Genomic DNA, 6,420 nt, shown 5'->3' on the forward strand with positions numbered 1-6,420 from the left:
ACTTGAGTAATATGGTTATTGTTGTCAAATCCGATCAATCAATGACAAATATGGCTTCCATATAGTTAGTAGTAGTCCTATTGAAATGAATCTTACTAGTTATCCTCACACCATGCACGATCTCGTTTTATTTTCAAAGTGCGATTTTGCAATCCTTGAATGTTTTGGGACTTGTCAGGCAGTTAAGGAACTTCAACTTCAATTGATGATTATGATAGGATCTCATAACTCTGGTAAGATCCCGGACTAAGTCAGAGCTAGTTTCTCTCGAAAAATCCCTCTCTTTGCATGGTTTCACTTGATGAAAATTTCTTCTTGAAAGATGTTTGGTATTTCAGATGTAGTCTTTCAATATTTCAAGATTTTATTTCTGACCGGATTCATGAATCTTCCTCATGCAAATATCTTGTGTCAAAATTTAGTTTGGAATGTGTATCTCTAATAGAACCATGGAAGTGTGAAGTTAATCATTTCAGAAATAACCTTTGGCTAAAGCAATCATGCCTATCAGACTCATTTCAAAATAGCCAACTCCTAGTTTTTATTGTGAATGTTATATCATGAATATTATTCTTCATTGCACTTGAAATCCTCCCGGGTGCTAATGAATTCAAGAGTTATTTTGCGAATCAAACTCTTCTTCATTCACTGTATCTTGATTGGTCTCATGTGTTTGTTGTACTAGCATTCCTTTTCACTTCTTTTGATGATTACCATGCCAATAAAAAATGCGGCCAACCACAAGGAAATTGTTTGTTACATATATCATTTGAGGAAGATGATTCATTTGTTTAAGGAATTCGTAAAGATGTTAAAACTATTCTATCATTGTTATCTTCTAACAGATAATCTCTTGCCACAAATGGTCCATCTTACCATAATATTATCTGTCATTTGTTTTATCATTTTCCCACAAGTATATTTGATGACAATTGTTTCACATCGATTAATATTTATGGTTTACCTCACCATTCATATACTTGTCAAGCAACTGAGGCACTTCAGCCTTCGCTGATGGTTATGTCCGACCCTCACTATCTTGACAAGCCTTTTGAATATGATCAAATTCATTTTCCCTTACAAGATTCTCATCCTGATCCCAAAATTTTAATTGCAAATTCATCCTCTCAAATATTTCAGGATTCTCAAGAGGACTATTTCGAGTTTCATTATCCAATCACTGAATGATTGGAGAAATATTACCTGGAAAGCTCTATTGTAAATAATAGTTTTCAGCCTTTTCTCATGCTTACTAAATATTACAGTGTAGATGAATATCATTTGCAAGAAGCCCTAGATGTTTGTCTTCTTATGGTTTTCAAAAGAAAGGCAAGAGTGTGAAATGGTTAGAAGTAGTGGTTATGACATATCTTTGCATTGACAGGAAATACCTTCAATTTGTTGTGCAGAATATTCAAGCTCTTATCCTTTCTGTTGCAAATTGTTTTATCTAAGCTTTAATCCATCATATCTTTGTGATCGTAGGTCGGGAACAACTATGGTGGATATATTGGAAATTTAATTATACTTGACCTCGACCTTCTAGATGGTTAGGTTAGGAGTAGGTCTAGTTTCATATTAATTTACTTGCACATTCATCTTGCATTCATTTTTTATAGTTTGTCTTGTTTGTTCTCATTTTAGTTTTGCATCATCTTTTCGGTTAGCCTCCTTTTGCTTTTCCCTCATATTTTTGTTTCCTCGTTGTGTTTTGTTTAATGAGACTTCGCATGAAGGGTGTCCTATTTGGGCTCGAAAGACAATGTGGCAAAACAGAAAAGGACTTTGTGACACTGCAACATATGGCTAACTCTCTGTCCTTCTTCCTTGTCTTGTTTACACCTTTTGGTTGATGATGTTCTGATGGAAAATACGATCCTTGTGTAAGGACAACCTTCTGTTGAACCAAGATCTCCATTTATATTCTAGAAACCTCATGCCTACACTCAAGTATTTATGTTTCGGTGTTTTCAGGATGATCCAATCAAGTAGATAAGGACAAGGGTAAATTCTAAACAAGCAAACCAATATCAGAGGTCGTATAGATGCTTCTCTGAAGGGACAAACTCTTCTTCTCTCAATAAGTCAGAATCCCTCTTCTGCCCATGAAATTAATAAGTGTTGATGCATATTGTTATAGAAAAGAAATAAATAAAGGTGAAAGGAGAAAAATTCTTCCTGTGAAAAGAGGTGAAGAAAACAACTTCGTCGAGGTACTATCCAGGCCTGCTGGAAGTAGAGTAATGTTTATGTCCTAGAAGTGACTCCGTCTAGATATTGTCTAGGCCCACTAGTAGTGGAGCGACACTAGAGATGAAAAACTATACTATGAAAATATAAATCTCGGGAACTTCATTACCCTTTCTTGATTCGAAACATTGTGTGATTGTTGATCTTGTGTTTGTGTTTAACCTAGTAAAGGAATTAAGGGGACTATGTTTATTGATGGGGTAAGTGGGGAAGTCATGGTAATCTAAATGATGAATCAATACTCCCTAAAGAAATAGATCATGTACAAAAGAATTGACCAAGGTAGAGAAGATGGATTTCTGCCAGTGTTTCACCAAGTGTTATCGCTGTGATAAACACCCTCCAAAATATTACCTACCTTGAATTTTGGAGCCTACTGTGGATTTTGCGATTGATCGTTTTGTGGTCACTTCTTGATCGGTCGAAGTCACTTGCTCACACATGCTTAATTCACAACATGTTCATGAGTGCATTCTTTTGCACAAGATTGAAAAAACATAACACAACCCTTCAAGACAATGCCTATGCAATGTTCAACCCATGTCAACAATCAGTGTGCAATGTCATTGACAATCCAACGCTTTTGGCTACATTTGTACTTCTATTTTGGTGAGTTTTCAAAATGTCACTTTTGTACACCTTCGCTTTCATGAGTGTGATTTTCATGCTTTCAAATGTTGCTTTCACTTTCTTTCACTTTAATTAGTGTCACTTTCATGTTATCTTCTCTCTGACATGTGTCGCTTTCATTGTCGTTTTATTATTGCAAGTGTCGTTCGCATTTTTCTCTTCATCTAGTAAATGTCTTCTTTTAGCATGTGGAGTGTCACATAATGCATGAAAGCAGGTTTTGGTTCTTTAAAGGGGAAACCTTTGTGTAAATGAGTTGGTCTTACCATGTAAACATGTATCGCACTCATTTCCAAAGTTTCAAGCACTGTCACACAAGTGTTGTCATGGTCATCGCAAAGTGTACCTACTGTGTCACACTCGGTGTAGGTCATTGCAAAGTTGTTGCATGGAGGAAAGGATGTTGTTCATGTGTTATGATTATTCCATGTTGTGTCATCAAGTGATATAAATTTGCGGTCATGTTCAAAGTCATGTTTTTTCCTATATTCCTCTCACGGATCTGACACTTAGTCAAATTGGGAAAACTCTCCGACCAGACCACCCAATCCCCTTTATCCATATTGAACTACACATTATGCAATATCAACCCTAAAGCAGTGACCTTGTCTCCTGACATTGTGAAATGCACATTTTCTGCCTCCCATAACTACACACTACACAATCTCAGTGCTCAAGCTCAGCCCCTAAGCTCCAGAACTATATAACCTTTCCCTCCAGTTAGGCCTGAACTATGCATTGTGTAGTCTCAGTCCTCAAGCCTCAACCTTGAGTTCCTGAATTGCACAATTGTGCAATCACGTGGCCTTCGTGTCCTTCTAACACTGCGTAGTGGGAAAAACTAGTGCTCAAGCCCTGAACTGGCTCCTTGAATCGCTCAAATGTGTAGTCACTAAGCCTAGGCCTTTTGAATTGTGCATTGCATAGTTTCAAGCCTCAAGATTCTATCTTGAGCCCTTGAGTCCCTCAACTGTGTAGTCCCTCTGCCTAGACCTCCAAAATTGCGCATTGTGCAATATCAAGGCTCAACCCTCCATCCTAAGTCCTTGAGTCCCTCAACTCCAAAATCCTTTGACCCTGGCCATCCTGAACTACACATTGCACAATTTTAAGCCTCAGTCTGAGACCTTGGCCTCTGGAATTGCACAATCCTTGAGTTAGTCACTAGTTCCAGCCCTAACAAGTGATTTCATGAAGCATCATAGGCTAGGGATTTTTCATACTAATGGCGTCTTTTCATGGGTGGATTTTAGTCTTAGGTATTTGGTTATGTTATGATAGGGTGATGATGAAACATATGGAGAAGGAGACCATGCTAGAATACACCGAAGGAGCTAAGGAGATAAGACGATCATCAGGAAAAAAGATGAAAGAAAACTGGATTATAATAGAATATGGCATATCAAGACCACATTGAAGACTCCTTATATTCAAGTCATAAGAAAGAGGAAGAAGAAGAAAATGCACCATCTTTTCAAGAAGATACAAAGAAAGAAACAACAAAAAATGACTTGAAATTTCCATGTGACCATGCAGTCCTTTTCATTAGTGTCATGTCATGTTGTGCCATGAGCCATCATGTGCCACATCATTTGTGGATTATGTAATTCTATATTGGAAAATGTAATTTAAAGTGGAAGTCCAAGAGTCATCTATGTAATGTGAAGAGTCGTGTAGGAAGTCGAAAAGTCATGAGAAGTCAAACAACCTCGAGGGTAGTCCAAGAGTCATAAGGGAGGTGAGGGATCACCCCATTTGTTATATATACACCCTAATTGTTCATGCAAAAAAATTTTCACCTTGGATTCTACCATAAGTCATCAAAGAGACGGAGTGAGTACTTTTGGGGAGCAAGTCATGGCTCCAATGCTTAACTATTGGAGCTAGTGATGTTTGTTGTATACATGTATCATGGGAATTTGACTTAATATGTGAAGCCTAATGGCCAACACATTTTCATGCATGGATTGTGAATATTTGTAAGACTGTTCTGTGAATGTTTATGATTCATGTTTTCTTTCACTTGTACTAAATTAGTTGAACTATTTCGGTTATTTTAGTTCTTATCTTATTGAAAATGTGTTGTAATGGTTGTAACAATCGTCGCATCTATGTGGAATATTATGCTTGATGTTAGGCGATTCTCTTTTCGCTTGTGTGTGCCTCTACTAAGGTGGTACTAATACCTATCTCTTAGATTCTCTCTTTTCCTCCTTCTAGAGTAGAAGAACCTTGATACACTTGCAACCGAACATTCACCAGTCACCCTTTCTTTTTTGCAAAGGCACATGCATGCCACTCTCTCTTGCTGACAACTTAAGCCAAGGTAGATCTATAAGAATATATGGTAGTTGGGCTAATACTCTAAATGGGGCTCCTATTCCAAAATGTGTGAGGTCTAATTGAGACTTCACATCAGGGAGACCCCCTTGGTTGACATATTTCTAGCATCGTCAACTAGTACCACAATCCATAGTCTATTGTGGCTCTAAGATATCTAGGAATCCTCTTGGGTGCTAGTAAATGGATTTGTCTAGAGCTGCTTGAAATCTTCCAATAATACCAATAGCCTGCATAATGTCATGTCTTGAAGTTGTCAAATATAATTAATGGATCTGCATAAATTTGGGTCCACTTGTGGTGACTTATTAATCTTGCAAAGATTACAACTTGTAACCATTGGTGGGCTCACTCAAAAGCATTCCTCCATGCCAAACTTCTTCAATACTTCCTTGATATGTTTATTTTGTGAGATGAAGATCCTTTGGGAGTTAGGGAAATTTTCAATCCAAGGAAATAAGAGAGTTCTCCAAGCATAGAAATCTAGAACATGGCCTTCACGTATATTGCAAATTGGCATGTTAACAAGTATTAATCACTGACAAAAATAATATCATCAACATACACACCGACCACTAAAATTTTTCGATCCTTTTATTTGACATATAAATTGATGTCATCTGCGCCTCTTTTGAATCCAAATTTGAGCAGGTAGCTTTCCAACTTGGAATGCCACACCCTAGGGGATTTCTTGAGACCATACAAGTTATTCTTAAGCTTGCAAAGATAATCAGACTTCTTTGTCAGCTGAAATCCATCTGGATGTTCTATGTAAACTTCTCTCTATAATTCTCCATTTAGAAATATATATTTGACATCCATTTGATATATTTTGAGTTTATTGAAATAGGAAAATGACAAAAACATTCTAACTACCTCTAACATAGCAACAAGAGCAAAAGTTTCATCAAAATCTAGACCTTCAATTTGAGCATAACCTTTGAATACCAACCTTTCCTTGTTTCTTACCACTTCACCATGGTCATTTAAATTACTCATGAAGACCCACTTCGTGCCGATGGAATTCTTGTTTGCTGGTCTTTGAACTAGTTCCCATGTCTAATTTTCTCAATTTGGTCCAATTCTTCACGCATAGATTTTTAACCAATTTTCATATTAAGTAGCGTATGCAACATCCTTTGGTTCCTCTATGCACAACCGGGCTACATGTGCTTACATAGGGGGATTGATTAGCTTCCT

Source organism: Pinus tabuliformis, chromosome 9 (assembly GCF_031772625.1).
Source record: "Pinus tabuliformis cultivar Carrire ecotype Pingquan chromosome 9, CPIR1, whole genome shotgun sequence".
Taxonomy (NCBI): Eukaryota; Viridiplantae; Streptophyta; class Pinopsida; order Pinales; family Pinaceae; genus Pinus; species Pinus tabuliformis.